General features: G+C 42.1%; 1 protein-coding gene across 4 annotated transcripts in view; it reads left to right on the plus strand.

Annotated features, from left to right (window-relative positions):
- Positions 1-15,787, plus strand: part of LOC139409406 (protein tyrosine phosphatase receptor type Fa) — a 424,559-nt gene that overhangs the window by 100,093 nt on the left and 308,679 nt on the right. The window lies entirely within an intron of this gene.

Raw genomic sequence — 15,787 nt, forward strand, 5'->3', positions numbered from 1 at the left:
GTGTGACTGTGAGCATGTAGAGGCTGGGGGCCTGTGTGTGTTCTCCACGAGGTCCCCGTCTCCCACTGTAATCTCAGTATACTGAACCCAAGGCCAGTATCTATATTTTGCCTGTAGTTTTTTATGTAACAACCTCAGTTTTAGAAAAGAAGCTGTATTTGTTAAGTGAGCATTATTGTAGGAAAGTGAAGAATCTGTAATAAAGCTTCATATTGTGCCTGGATGAACATTCTCAAGATAATAAATCAAGCCATAATTTCCTTTAATGTTCAGCATGAAAATAATAAACTGTAAGTGGCTTAATTAGTCAGTCATTTGTTTTGTAGCTGGTTGTGGGTCGTTCCACGAAATCACGAAATGAGTGCCTTTTGCGTCCCTGTGTTATTTTAAGTAGAAATTGTGCAGCAATTATAAATTCTAAAAGCCTGTTATATTAAATGGTGTGCCCTTTAATCTAGACCACATGAAAAATTCAATAAATCAGTTTTTTTATATGATTATAAAAGACTTGCTAAAGTGCCAAAATGTTGCATTTTGTCATGTCCCTCCACTTAACCCCAACGTTTCTCCAGGTTTTCACAGTCATTGTAAAGCCCTAGTGATGTTCTTTCTCTGACATAGTCATTTCTGAAGATTATTTCTGATTAGTGATTTATTTTAAGGTAAAAAATCAACAACCTGTCCCTCATTTTAAGGTCAACCCTGTTACGTGAACTGAACTGTCATTTTAATATGGTGAAACTATTCCTTTTAAATATTATTATTTTATAAAGAAACATTCACCATCTAATAGTTAATGGTAGTGTAAAAGCAGGTGAGCTAGTTCTACTCTTTTTGGCCATTTTCTGGTGTTTTGTGGTGGAAAACCGAGCGGTCAAGTATAACAAGTCAACCCTGTTACACATAGACAGGCTAGAAATGTTTGAACAAATTCAATTAATTTGTGACGCTTGGATTCAATTGCCACTCCCTGTTGCACACAACAAGCTTCCATTCCCCCTGTCACAAGGGAATTCATGGCTGACTGAAATAAAATCATCAACCATGTTACGGTCAACAATGTTACGGTCAACCATGTTACGGTCAACCATGTTACGGCCAACCATGTTACGGTCAACCATGTTATGGGCAACCATGTTACGGTCAACCATGTTACGGTCAACCATGTTACGGTCAACCATGTTACGGTCAACCATGTTACGGCCAACCATGTCATTTTATTTGAAACTTACTATAGTCTTTTTTTTACCTGTTGAGATGGGAGAACTCATTTTTTTACCTGTTGAGATGGGAGAACTCATTTTTTTACCTGTTGAGATGGGAGAACTCATTTTTTTACCTGTTGCGATGGGAGAACTCATTTTTTTTACCTGTTGAGATGGGAGAACTCATTTTTTTACCTGTTGAGATGGGAGAACTCATTTTTTTTACCTGTTGAGATGGGAGAACTCATTTCTTTACCTGTTGAGATGGGAGAACTCATTTTTTTACCTGTTGAGATGGGAGAACTCACTTTTTTACCTGTTGAGATGGGAGAACTCGTTTTTTTACCTGTTGAGATGGGAGAACTCGTTTTTTTACCTGTTGAGATGGGAGAACTCACTTTTTTACCTGTTGAGATGGGAGAACTCGTTTTTTTACTTGTTGAGATGGGAGAACTCACTTTTTTACCTGTTGAGATGGGAGAACTCATTTTTTTACCTGTTGAGATGGGAGAACTCATTTTTTTATTAAGTTTGAACATGTTCTGTTTATGACAAAATGTTTAAATTTGGTGAAAAAAATACAAAATAGTCATGAAGTCACAGTACTCAAAAGGCAGCCAGTTGGTGGAATGACCCTTGTAGTAAAATAAAAGGACAATATGAATGTTCCGTTGAAAGAACAAAAGTTAGTGTTAGTTAGTGCCATAACCTCGGGAATATGTTTGGGGGTATTTTTTGTTGCTCTACAGAAGGCTATTCGGTCCGCTAATACAGGTCTAATAAAGGCCCAGTGACCTGCATTTTTTTTTAAATATAGAACATTTTTTGTGATTTATTTTTATTTTATTCAGATTTTTTTTCTGCAGCTCCCCCAGCACCCCTACTTCCTGCGGCTATGGATAGTGCACTACATCAGAGATAACGTGTCTTTTGGTGAGCATGTACTTAAACCTGCTCACCTAAACAAGCTGTCTGTCTTGCTTTGTTCACCAGAGAGCTAGGAGCCTCTCAAGGGAGTGATTACATTTCAGCAGCTAGGCTTATGGTTATGTCCCAAAAGGTACCCTATTCCCTATGTAGTGCACTTCTTTTGACCAGGGCCCATAGGAAATAGGGTGCCATTTGGGGTACAACCTACGTCTTTCAATCAGACTATTGTCAGCAGGCTAATCCCATAGTCCCTCTCTACTGTCGGTTAGTCATTCATTTACACAGTCACCATTTACCTCTTGGTGGCCTACATGTTGCTACACCTCGCTCCCAGTCATAATGACACTGTGTGTGTGTGTGTGTGTGTGTGTTTGTGTGTGTGTGTGTGTGTGTGTGTGTGTGTGTGTGTGTGTGTGTGTGTGTGTGTGTGTGTGTGTGTGTGTGTGTGTGTGTGTGTGTGTGTGTGTGTGTGTGTGTGTGTGTGGAAGTAGCAACAAGAAAGGAAAAGAGACAACAAAGCAGGTGGCCCCTAGCTAACAGAGAAAATAGGAAAAATCCCTCAATAAAAAAAAGATTCCAGACAGGCAGTGGAAAACTCTAACCTGCTACTCTCTCTCTCTCTCTCTCTCTCTGTCTGTCTGTCTGTCTGTCTGTCTGTCTGTCTGTCTGTCTGTCTGTCTCTCTCTCTCTCTCTCTCTCTCTCTCTCTCTCTCTCTCTCTCTGTCTCTCTCTCTCTCTCTCTGTCTCTCTCTCTCTCTCTCTCTCTCTGTCTCTCTGTCTCTCTCTCTCTCTCTCTCTGTCTCTTTCACTCTCTCTCTCTCTCTCCATTTCTCTCTCTCTGTCTCTCTTCCTGTCTGTCTTTCTCTCTCTCTTTCTCTCTCTCTCTAACCTCTTTCTCCCCCTATACCAGCAGCTCAGACCTTTCTGCCCCAGAATGACCAGCTCAGATTGGGACTATTGTTAGGGAGCTGCTAGGGGTCTTCACCTTATCACTTTCTCCCTCCCCACCCATATGGTCCTATGACCTCTGCATTCTGCTCTTTATGAGTTGCTGCAGGGTGGATTCCTCAGGGCAGTAGCCTAGTCTTTTACTGCCCCCACCTTCTCTAGTCACCTCCTAAATGGCACCCTATTCTCTATATAGTGTACTACTTTTGACCAGAGCCCTATGCGCCCTTAACGGTGGCGGTGAGAAGAGACTATATGGGCCCTGGTCAAAAACAGTGCACTATATAGGGAATAGGGTTCCATTTGGGATGCAGGCCTGTGACCCCCCCATTTGCCTCTCTCGTCCACCCTGGCCCCCAGTCCGGCGCCATACAGCAGGAATCTGAGAGGAGGCTTTGCTGTGCTCACGGCAGGTTAATTGCGTTTCAGATTCCTCCACTAATGGAGCTAATCCCGTCTTTGTGTAGTCTTCAACTCCGGTCTTTGCTGTTTGCTGTGTCATTGTATTGTAGCAGGTATTCAATGGTTATTGTTGAGGCTTTGGAGGCTATGTTCTCGTTGTAGTCTTGTTGTGTTTGGTGTATATAGTCCTCCACAGGGTTGTTAGTGAGTGCAATCACACAAAGAGAGACACTTATGACTTGCATACAAAAAGATTTATACACACACACACACACAAACACACACTTGTTGTGTTTTGTTCTTGTTCCATGTTTTGTTTGGATGTTGTCCTTCACAGGGGTTAGTAGGTGTGGCTCAGTTTATAGAGCATGAGGCTTGTAACACCAGTGTCTTGGGTTCGATTCCCATGGGTGACCTGTATGAAAATGTATGCACTCAATCTGAGACTTACACAGATACATAATTAAGGACACACACACATAGGTTGTAGCCTGGGGTTTAAGTCTAGCATTTTACCACATTTGAATGTGGATCAAACACATTTCTCTGTAACACTAGTAATTTGGTTTTCTTATGAAGGCAGTCTATCTGTTTGTTTCTCTGCTCTTTGAAGTTTGGATTCAAAGTCCTGTCCCGCCTTAGAAGAAGAGTTCAAAATAGAATAATTTAATCACTGTTGGATTTTCTAGCTTCAGTTATTTAGGGTGTCATTCATGGATAGTCCTGTGTCCCAAATTGCATCCTATTCCCTATATAGTGCACTACTTTTGTAACCCCCCCCAAAAAAATTGTGCTTCAAAAGTAGTGCACTATGTAGAGAATGGGGTGGCATTTGGGACGCAGTCACTGTCTGACTCCTTCTCAGTCAACTTCAACTCTGTGTGTGGCCAAATGTGTGTGTGATATGTGTGTGTGATATGTGTGTGTGATATGTGTGTGTGATATGTGAAACAGAATCTTCACCCATGTCATTTTGAAAAAGTGAATCTATTGCTCTTCTCTTGTCTGAAATGACGGCCCCCACCTGGCAGTTGGACACTCCAATTAGTGATGATCCGTCTCATGCTTGGTCATATGGTCTATCTATGTTATTTTTATGGTCTATCTTTTATAAACTAGTGTTCGTCCCATTCTAAACCACAAAGGAACCTGTTAGTGTTCCTGTAAGGTAGTGAACCCGTGTGGCTATAGAGTGTCTACAGGAGCAGATGCTCGTTTGTGGTTGAGGCTCTCTGAACTCACTCAACTCATTTGCCTAAAGGAAAAATGTTTTTCATCTCCCACGTCTTGACACTAATATTGATATGGAGGTTAGTATCAGTGTATCAGGGAGCCACTCCATCATGTCTCCCCTCTACTTCATTTCCTCTTCAAGTATGTTGGCTACTGGGGATCCTCTTCATCATGTCTCCCCTCTACTTAATTTCCTCTTCAAGTCTGTTGGCTACTGGGGATCCTCTCTACCATGTCATCTTCATTTCCTCTTCAAGTCTGTTGGCTACTGGGGATCCTCTCTACCATGTCATCTTAATTTCCTCTTCAAGTCTGTTGGCTACTGGGGATCCTCTCTACCATGTCATCTTAATTTCCTCTTCAAGTCTGTTGGCTACTGGGGAACCTCTCCATCATGTCATCTTCATTTCCTCTTCAAGTCTGTTGGCTACTGGGGATCCTCTCTATCATGGTTCTTCATTTCTTCTTCAAGTCTGTTGGCTACTGGGGATCCTCTCCATCATGTCATCTTCATTCCCTCTTTAAGTCTGTTGGCTACTGGGAATCCTCTCCATCATGTCATCTTCATTTCCTCTTCAAGTCTGTTGGCTACTGGGGAACCTCTCCATCATGTCATCTTCATTTCCTCTTCAAGTCTGTTGGCTACTGGGGATCCTCTCCATCATGGTTCTTCATTTCCTCTTCAAGTCTGTTGGCTACTAGGGATCCTCTCCATCATGTCATCTTCATTTCCTCTTCAAGTCTGTTGGCTACTGGGGATCCTCTCTATCATGTCATCTTAATTTCCTCTTCAAGTCTGTTGGCTACTGGGGATCCTCTCCATCATGTCATCTTCATTTCCTCTTCAAGTCTGTTGGCTACTGGGGAACCTCTCCATCATGTCATCTTCATTTCCTCTTCAAGTCTGTTGGCTACTGGGGATCCTCTCCATCATGGTTCTTCATTTCCTCTTCAAGTCTGTTGGCTTCTGGGGATCCTCTCTATCATGTCATCTTCATTTCCTCTTCAAGTCTGTTGGCTACTGGGGATCCTCTCTACCATGCCATCTTAATTTCCTCTCCAAGTCTGTTGCCCACCTCAGCAACAGGAGAGACCTTGATGTATCTTTGAAGTATTGAAATTAAATGTGATGTGACGGCCCAACCTGTGGGTCGACACACAGTCCGCAACGTAGCCTGAATACCGCGTCTAGTCTGGCTCTACCGGTTCACTGCCCTAACTGGACATCCGTAAGCCCTGGCTATGTCTCAAACGGCACCCTATCCTCTATATAGTGCACTGCTTTTAACCAGAGGGCTAGTGCACTACAAAGGGACTAGGGTGCCATTTGGCATGAATACTAGGCTCCATCCAGAGAGAGGAGGAGGAGTCCTGTCGAGACATGCCCTGTGAATGCAGAGAGAGAAGGCTGTGATGACAGGATTTGTGTCCTGAGAGAAGACAGACATGCTCCATGTTCACTTCACAAGCCTTGGCAGATGGCAAGCGTGACAATAAGGTACTGTATGGGGGGAGGGGATGGATTCCTTAAGTGTCTGTGTCATCATTCATGTATGATTCATGTGTCCTGAAAACCTTCTCTGACTTTTCTCACAGTTGATCAAATGATACATGTAGGCAAAGCATTTTAGGCTATTTAAGCTTTATTTGACTATTATTGATAGTTAGCTAGCTACATTGAAGCAGAGCAGAATCATGTATTTGCTTATTGATGATAGCTATAACCAGGAGAGGATTGTGTTAATATAATGCATATAGAATGCAAATATAATGCTGATCCTGGCTATGGACACGTTGAGTGACAGAGTGCCACGGCTGAGCCACAGACTGAGAGGGACCTGCCTCTGTAATGTGACACGTCTCCTGGAGTGAGTCCGTGAGAGAATGTGTCACCCAGGCTGTGTGTGTGTCCATGCGTGTGTGTGCTGTGACCCTTCACGTCCCTGCTACGCCCAACCACAGCCTGAAAGACAAGGGGAATTAGCAGAGTTTGAATTTAACAGTGTTTATTAACCCAGTCAAGTGTCCAGCTGTCATTGAAGGATATGTCACCTAAAACGCCATGTTGCCTGGCCCATGGAACTAACAGCTGGCCAATCAAGGACCTAGATTTGGGATTGTCAATTGTTAAATCCACTTCCATCAGTGTAGATAAAGGGCAGGAGTCAGGTAAAATAAAGGATTTTAATTCTTAAGACATTTGAGACATGGATTGTGTAGGTGTGCCATTCAGAGGGTGAATTGGCAAGACAAAAGATTTAAGTGCCTTTGAACGGGGTACGATAGTATCTGCCAGACGCACCGGTTTGAGTGTGTCAAGAACTGCAACACTGCTGGGTTTTTCATGCTCAAAAGTTGCCCATGTGTATAAAGAATGGTGCCCCACCACAACTATGGGAAGCATTGGAGTCAACATGGTCTAGCATCCCTGTGGAATGCATTCGACACCTTGTAGAGTCCATGCCCTGAAGAATTGAGGCTGTTCTGAGGGCAAAAAGGGGTGTAATTCAATATTACGAAGGAGTTCCTAATGTACATTCAGTGTACACCTTACCAGGTGTAAATATAAGGCTTGTCACCTTAGCATAGGGGGCAGATTAGGATGTGACACATGAAAGGAAAAACCTTTGTTAGTGATTACAGCATTGCCATAGTGGACAGAATCATATTTGATTTCAACACTTGGCGTGAAACTAAATTGGAATAGATTCCATGTTATCTCATTTCCACATGCACTGTACATTAAATACATAGCTTTACATGCACACACCAGAAACATACGTCTCCAATATGTGCTTGTTTCCCAGTACAAACCTGTTTTCACATAAAGTAGGCAGGCGTATGTCACAACACACACTAGCAACTCTGTCTAAACAATATGTGCATTGTGTTTCCTTAGTCACCCATCTAATGCTGACAGACTGTTGCCTTATGTAAATCAGCCTTGGAACAGAAGCCCTTAAAGTCTCTCTCTGTGCTGTGTGTGATGTCCCAGCCTTCCTGCACAGCGCTACACTGCAGGTTAAAACCCAGCTCTCTTTGGAGTGGCTCGCCACTGTGACGTTAGCCCTGTTCAACCCTGGTACATTATAATTGCTTCTCTTTTGTTATCAGGCCACATGATCTGGCTTCAACGCTGTTTGTGTTTAATGAATAACAGAAATATAATGTAACACACTGATTTTTTTGGCCCCAACACAACATTGATTTTCCTTGATTTGGTCCCAGTCCTCGCTGTGCTGCTCTGTAGCTCCACATGGCCTTGTTGACTCTGGAGTGTACATCCCAAATGGCCACCTATTATCTACATAGTGCACTACTTTTGACCAGAGCTCTTTGGGCTATGTAGGGAATAGGGTTTCATTTGGGACACCTCCATGGCCTGAGGTTAAATGGTTTCTTTTGCTGGGTTCTGTGTTTAAACAGGACAGAGACAGAACAGACTACTAGGTTGCATCTAGTCATTGTAATAACACTGTTTCAGTCCATTCTTCACAATCCACTGACTTGATTACGGTTCCTAGAAAAACATTGGATTCTGGTTCCTTTGATTTGATTATGTTTTTGGTTTTAAAAATTATATTTTAAAATCCCAGAAGAATACACATGAATGCATTATACATCACTTATTTCAAACTGGTCCTCAAATTCACTTCTTCCTAATTCGATATCCAGAATTATAATAACAAAAACGAGCGCAGAATGTCTACTCTATTTTCATTAAGAACTTGAATGCATCCAAATTATACTTCTTGTGTTTTTCAAGGGTTTAATTTCTACTTTATCTCATTGTGTAGCTGTTGATCTAAATTTGACTTAATTTCAGAGCCTGAGAGCAATGTAAGTGCTCGGAATAAATTAGTCAGAAAGGTCTCATTATTCACAATAATGTATTAGGACGTCATGATGTCAGACCTGTATAATTAATCTAGTGATTGATATGATTGGTGATTGATGACTACAGCCACTAATAGTGTTCCGTTAATGTATCAATGCTTTCTGAAGGGCACTTCCTGTTTCTGTGCTCCAGCAGTCAGCTGATTGGCTGACAACTAGTGTTCTAGGTTTTGTCCTAAATGACACTCCATTCCCTATATTCCCTCTGGTCGAAAGTTGTGCACTTTGTAGGGAATAGTGTGGCATTTGGGACTACCCAGCAGCCTCTGCGGCATTTGTAACCCAAAAGACTATAAACCTGTCCAACAGCTTGTGTCTGTCCGTCTCCCTGAGCTGGTGAGCGGTTCCACTGCCAATCACCCGTCAATGTACATGTGTTCAACAGCCTTTACCAATCCCCTGTCTGATATGGTTGTTTAACTGAAGGCACTTCAGAGTTAGACATTTTCAATGTTGTAGCTATGCACTTCATAGGAAGAAGAAACATATGGAAGGGAGTGATATATGTCTCAAATGTATGTTTATTTATTTTCCCTTGTATACTTGAACTGTTTGCACATCGTCACAGTACTGTATATAGACATAATATGACATTTGAAATGTCTCTATTCCTTTGGAACTTTAATGTTTACTATTCATTATTTATTGATTGTTTCACTTTTGTTTATTATCTATTTCACTTGCTTTGACAATGTAAACATGTTTCCCATGCCAATGAGGCCCTTTGAATTGAATTGATAGAAAGATAAAGGGTCGTGTGGGAGAGAGAGATGGAGAGACAGAGAGATAGAGAAATAGATGGAGAGAGACAGAGAGATAGAGAAATAGATGGAGAGAGAGAGAGAGATAGAGAAATAGATGGAGAGAGAGAGAGAGAGAGAGAGAGAAATAGACGGAGAGAGAGACAGAGAGATAGAGAAATAGATGGAGAGGGAGACAGAGAGATAAAGAAATAGATGGAGAGAGAGACAGAGAGATAGAGAAATAGATGGAGAGAGACAGAGAGATAGATAAATAGATGGCGAGAGACAGAGAGATAGAGAAATAGATGGAGAGAGACAGAGAGATAAAGAAATAGATAGAGAGAGAGAGAGAGAGATAGAGAAATAAATGGAGAGAGAGACAGAGAGATAGAGAAATAGATGTAGAGGGAGACAGAGAGATAAATAAATAGATGGAGAGAGAGACAGAGAGATAGAGAAATAGATGGAGAGAGACAGAGAGATAGAGAAATAGATGGCGAAAGACAGAGAGATAGAGAACTAGAAGGAGAGAGACAGAGAGATAGAGAAATAGATGGAGAGAGACAGAGCGATAGAGAAACAGATGGAGAGAGACAGAGAGATAGAGAAATAGATGGAGAGAGACAGAGCGATAGAGAAATAGATGGAGAGAGAGATGGAGAGATAGAGAAATAGATGGAGAGAGACAGAGAGATAGAGAAATAGATGGAGAGAGACAGAGAGATAGAGAAATAGATGGAGAGAGACAGAGAGATAGAGAAATAGATGGAGAGAGACAGAGAGATAGAGATATAGATGGAGAGAGACAGAGAGATAGAGAAATAGATGGAGAGAGAGAGAGAGAGAAATAGACGGAGAGAGAGACAGAGAGATAGAGAAATAGATGGAGAGGGAGACAGAGAGATAAAGAAATAGATGGAGAGAGAGACAGAGAGATAGAGAAATAGATGGAGAGAGACAGAGAGATAGATAAATAGATGGCGAGAGACAGAGAGATAGAGAAATAGATGGAGAGAGACAGAGAGATAAAGAAATAGATGGAGAGAGAGAGAGAGAGATAGAGAAATAAATGGAGAGAGAGACAGAGAGATAGAGAAATAGATGTAGAGGGAGACAGAGAGATAAATAAATAGATGGAGAGAGAGACAGAGAGATAGAGAAATAGATGGAGAGAGACAGAGAGATAGAGAAATAGATGGCGAAAGACAGAGAGATAGAGAACTAGATGGAGAGAGACAGAGAGATAGAGAAATAGATGGAGAGAGACAGAGCGATAGAGAAACAGATGGAGAGAGACAGAGAGATAGAGAAATAGATGGAGAGAGACAGAGCGATAGAGAAATAGATGGAGAGAGAGATGGAGAGATAGAGAAATAGATGGAGAGAGACAGAGAGATAGAGAAATAGATGGAGAGAGACAGAGAGATAGAGAAATAGATGGAGAGAGACAGAGCGATAGAGAAATAGATGGAGAGAGAGATGGAGAGATAGAGAAATAGATGGAGAGAGACAGAGAGATAGAGAAATAGATGGAGAGAGACAGAGAGATAGAGAAATAGATGGAGAGAGACAGAGAGATAGAGAAATAGATGGAGAGAGACAGAGAGATAGAGATATAGATGGAGAGAGACAGAGAGATAGAGAAATAGATGGAGAGAGAGACAGAGAGAGAAATAGATGGAGAGAGACAGAGAGATAGAGAAATAGATGGCGAGAGACAGAGAGATAGAGAAATAGATGGAGAGAGAGAGAGATAGAGAAATAGATGGAGAGAGACAGAGCGATAGAGAAATAGATGGAGAGAGAGATGGAGAGATAGAGAAATAGATGGAGAGAGACAGAGAGATAGAGAAATAGAGACAGAGATAGAGAAATAGATGGAGACAGAGAGATAGAGAAATAGATGGAGAGAGATGGAGAGATAGAGAAATAGATGGAGAGAGAGAGATAGAGAAATAGATGGAGAGAGACAGAGAAATAGATGGAGAGAGACAGAGAGACAGAGAGATAGAGACAGAGACAGGACATCATGATGGCGGACGGTACTGTAGGTAGAAACCTAACATGTGTCTGAAGAAGCACAATGTTTTGTACACTATGTAGGTAACTGATAGTCTGGGAGTGTGTAAATCCTGTCTGGGCAGCATTGATAGAGGGCCAGAGGGAGAGCTATGAAAGAGAGAGGGAGTGTATGTGAAAGAAAGGAGAGATGAGAAGGGTTGAGCTGTCCTCTAGGGAATACAGGGCTCTGTTAGAGCAACATCTCTCTCATAACCCCGGTCCCATAAAACTGATGTCACTGGCTACTCATAAAAACACTGTTACTTCTGAATTCCTTTTCTTCATCATTTATCAATTATGTTTTGGGTTAAGTGAATGGTGAATTTAAGCTCTGGCGAATGCAGCAGTAGAAGCAGACTTGATTCTCTTAGTTCAGCTACAAGCATAGAGTCCTGCTCAGATTCTCAGAGAGTTCTGGCCCACATCATCTTTGATGCATTTTTCAATGGCTTCACCAATTCTGAACTGCTCTTATCTCTCTGGACTTTGGAGCAGTGTACAGAAAAGGCAATCTGAGACCTAATAAACCAGAGCTCTTAACAGGAAACTGAGGCTGGACTTGCAAAGAGGATGGCAGGAACTCTCCCTCTCTGTTTCTCTCTCTGTTTCTCTCTCTGTTTCTCTCTCTGTTTCTCTCTCTCTCTCTCTCTCTCTCTCTCTCTCTCTCTCTCTCTCTCTCTCTCTCTCTCTCTCTCTCTCTCTCTCTCTGTCTCTCTTTCTCTCTCTCTCTCTCTCTCTCTCTCTCTCTCTCTCTCTCTCTCTCTCTCTCTCTCTCTCTCTCTCTCTCTCTCCAACCCTCTCTCTCTCTCTCTCTCTCTCTCTCTCTCTCTCTCTCTCTTGTCACTCTTGGTTAATTCTCCCTGACACTGTGTAGCTGCATGGGTTTGTTGCTTTCTTGAGTAAAATCACATCTGCATCGAGTTTGCTTTAATGACTTCCTAAAATAGGCACATCTCAAAACAAAGTATTCATAGTATGTGCATTTGGACCAATTCCTCTGCTTGAATTGCAATAGGCCCATTTGTTTGATTTTCTCATGATGAGGACCTCTACATTGTTATTGAGAAATCTTTCCACCGTGGCATAAAGGACCAGGATGTTGTAGCTTGTGATTGTAATAGAGGCACTTCAATGACATTGAGCTGCTTATTGCTGTGTTGTCAATGGAGTCATTTTAATAGAAACGATCTTGAGGGTCCTCTCCTCTCTGTAATTATTCAAGAGTTCCAAACATCAGATATCATATAGGATATTGTATCTGCAGTAGAGTGTCAGTAGAGTTGTGGGCTGCCTGGCTACATTTAAAGTGTTCTATATCTTCTGCAGAGTGGTGGGGAGATAGGTCTGTATCCTCCTTGCCTCCCTGCCAGGCAGTCAGGTCGGCTGAGTTAAGATTGCTGGTTCTCCTGGCTTTGTCTAACTATCACGACTGCTGCAGCTTCCCTCACACAGGCACTGCAGGGACACAGGGAGAGAGAAGTAGCTGACCAGTATCTGTTCAGGACTGTGTTTATTAACTCCAGCCAGGATCTCACGTCTTTTATGTTCATTTTTATGCTCTAGTCTTATTGTGTTTCCATTAGGAGTGAGACACTAATCATTCAAGACTGTTGCTTTGTGGGAAGGTGTTGAAGTTCACAGTTAGCCATTGTTATGAAAATGCCAGCTGAAAAGTATCCAGGGCCTTGCCTTGGCTCCAAGTCAGAGCAGGTCCGTTGGAGCCATGGCACAGAGAGACACAGGTGTCGGCCCGCATAGATTGAAGCCTTTTGAGCCTTTTGGGTAAAACACTGAGGTCCCTCTTTTGTCAGGTTCTTCAATGTCTTTTCATATGATCCTATATTCTCAGCTTGTCTCTGCTGCCTTCACACTCACATGAATAATTTGCTGCCAGATGACAGCATTGGCTGTGACTATTTGTTTGTTGCCGGCTTTGACACAACATCCTCGGCCCAGTGTCGGACTGTGAAGAGGCGGCTGCTGGGTCAGTGTCGGGCTGGTGACAGAGGGGGCGAGCGGGGTATAAGTTGTTGCTCCCCTCTCCGTTTTACTGACAGACCAGACAGACCCCGATCTTGATATGCCACCATCTCCTTCCGATCAAAGTCATGATCTGGGTCTCTGTCTTACTAAGCTGTCTGGGGGCAAAGAGAAGTTGAATCCCAAATGGCACCCTATTCTCTGGTCAAAGGTATTGCAATATATAGGGAATAGGGTGCCATTTATAACTGTCACTACCAGCTAGCCGAAGCCCAGCCTCTCCCCGCGGTGCCCATTTAGACAGCATGGCTCTCTAAACAAAAGACTGGCAGATCGACGCGCGGCACACATGCACGCACGCGCACACTCACACACTCACACACACACACTCACACACTCACACTCACACACACACTCACTGTGAGTGCTGTGGCTGCTGCGACTCTCTGTCTCTCTACTGTCTATTTAGAAAGTGGCAGGCTGATATTACTGTCACTGTGTTTTTGTGTTGCTGTTGCTGAATGGAATGGCACTCAAATCTCTTTGTGGGGATTAGTGGAAGGGTTGGGTAGGTTACTTTCTAAATATAATCCTGTGTGTTTGGATTACCCCAACTAATTAACGTTACTTTTGGATTACTTTCCCCTTAAGAGGCATTAGAAGAAGACAAAAACAATCCATCAAACGTATCTGGTGAGTCATCATAGTGGTCTCTGACTTGTGGTCAGACTCTCACAGGTGGCCACAAACTTAAACTTGTGTATTTTTTCAGTGCTGAATTGAATGTCACCTTGAAAACAGAAATAATTTAAAGTAATCCAAGAAGTTATCTTTTTGTTTTTCAAAAGTGTCTGTAATCTGATTACAATATTTTAGCTGGTAACATTACTGATTAAATATTAAAAAACATACAGTATTCGCTAACCGTGCAGCTTTTTGTTTTGTCATCTTGATTTCTTGGACACTCTTCATGCAGGAAATTGATCTGTGTCTGTCCTTAATGAATGGGATTGTCAGACACATCTGATGAAGCTGTACCATTATGTGATTAAGCTTCAAGGACAACTGTAAGTGCAGCCTGTCAATATAATTAAATATTACTGTCAGACATCCAATAATCAATCCTGTGATCCGTACCTTTCTAAAGCGCACATTATTGATCGTCATGCCTTAAGACAAGCAGATCGCTGTGTGTCGATGTGTGTGTGTGTGTGTGTGTGTGTGTGTGTGTGTGTGTGTGTGTGTGTGTGTGTGTGTGTGTGTGTGTGTGTGTGTGTGTGGGGGCTTCTTCTTGAAAGGCTCAGACAGCCAGGAGTCAGGAATATTGTAAAGAAATTACAATGTACAGATACACATTTCTTACCTCCTTCACATATACCATGTTGTGTTTGGGGGCTGCTGTACTAATAAAGGGACAGATACATAATAATCAGCCAAACACAAAATTACAGCATTTCATTTACAGCAATTGGATTTTATATTACCTTCCATTTTGTTTTAACATTATTCATTCACCCAACACTAGAAGTTGAAGTTGCACTAATGCAATTAAAATGAAGCCATTCCCACTGCAGGCCAATTAGTGTAGTCGTGTCACTTTGCAAGCTTTATGATGTTTGTAAGTTTGAGTTGTTAGTGCATAATGGAATCATTTAAAGCATAATTAGTGCATGATTTCCAATTATCTTGGAGCCTATGCCATTTTATTACATCAGTATGCAATGTGAGGATAGAGAAGTGTGTGTGTGTGTGTGTGTGTGTGTGTGCGTGCGTGCGCATGTGCGTGTGTGTGTGTCACATATGTACAGCCTGTCCCAGCTAGTATCCCTAACTCAGCACAACTGGCAAGTATTTACAATGAATGCATAATGAAATGAAAGATGTGTTGCACTCTAGGCAGTCTTTGCCAAACATTAAACATTTCTGCTAATATTGTGTCACAGTCGCTTTTTAGTTGTCACTTGATTTGCAGCAGCTAATAGCATTAGTGTTCAGAGTAAAGCTCCAGCAGATGATTATAAATCTTAGGCTGCGTCTCCAATGGCACCTTATTCCCTAAGCAGTGCACTACCTTTGGTCAGGGCCCATAGGACGCAGGTCAAATGATGTGCACTGTTTATGAACTAGAGTGCCATTTGGGACATAGACGTATTTGTAATTCATGCTATTTCTGGTAGTTCACTTCATTCAGAGTGCAAAATACGTATATAATTACTCAGCCATTCTGCTTGCTACTATATCAACATGGAACAGGAGCTAGGTTTCTATCCAATTGGCAACAGATCTTCATGTGACTATTAAAAAATCTGCATAAATAAAATCTGCGCATTTTCCCACCAGTGGTGTGTTTCCAACAAACTGACTGGTTCAGGATAAAAGTCAGTGGGT

Source organism: Oncorhynchus clarkii, chromosome 5, assembly GCF_045791955.1.
Source record: "Oncorhynchus clarkii lewisi isolate Uvic-CL-2024 chromosome 5, UVic_Ocla_1.0, whole genome shotgun sequence".
Taxonomy (NCBI): domain Eukaryota; kingdom Metazoa; phylum Chordata; class Actinopteri; order Salmoniformes; family Salmonidae; genus Oncorhynchus; species Oncorhynchus clarkii.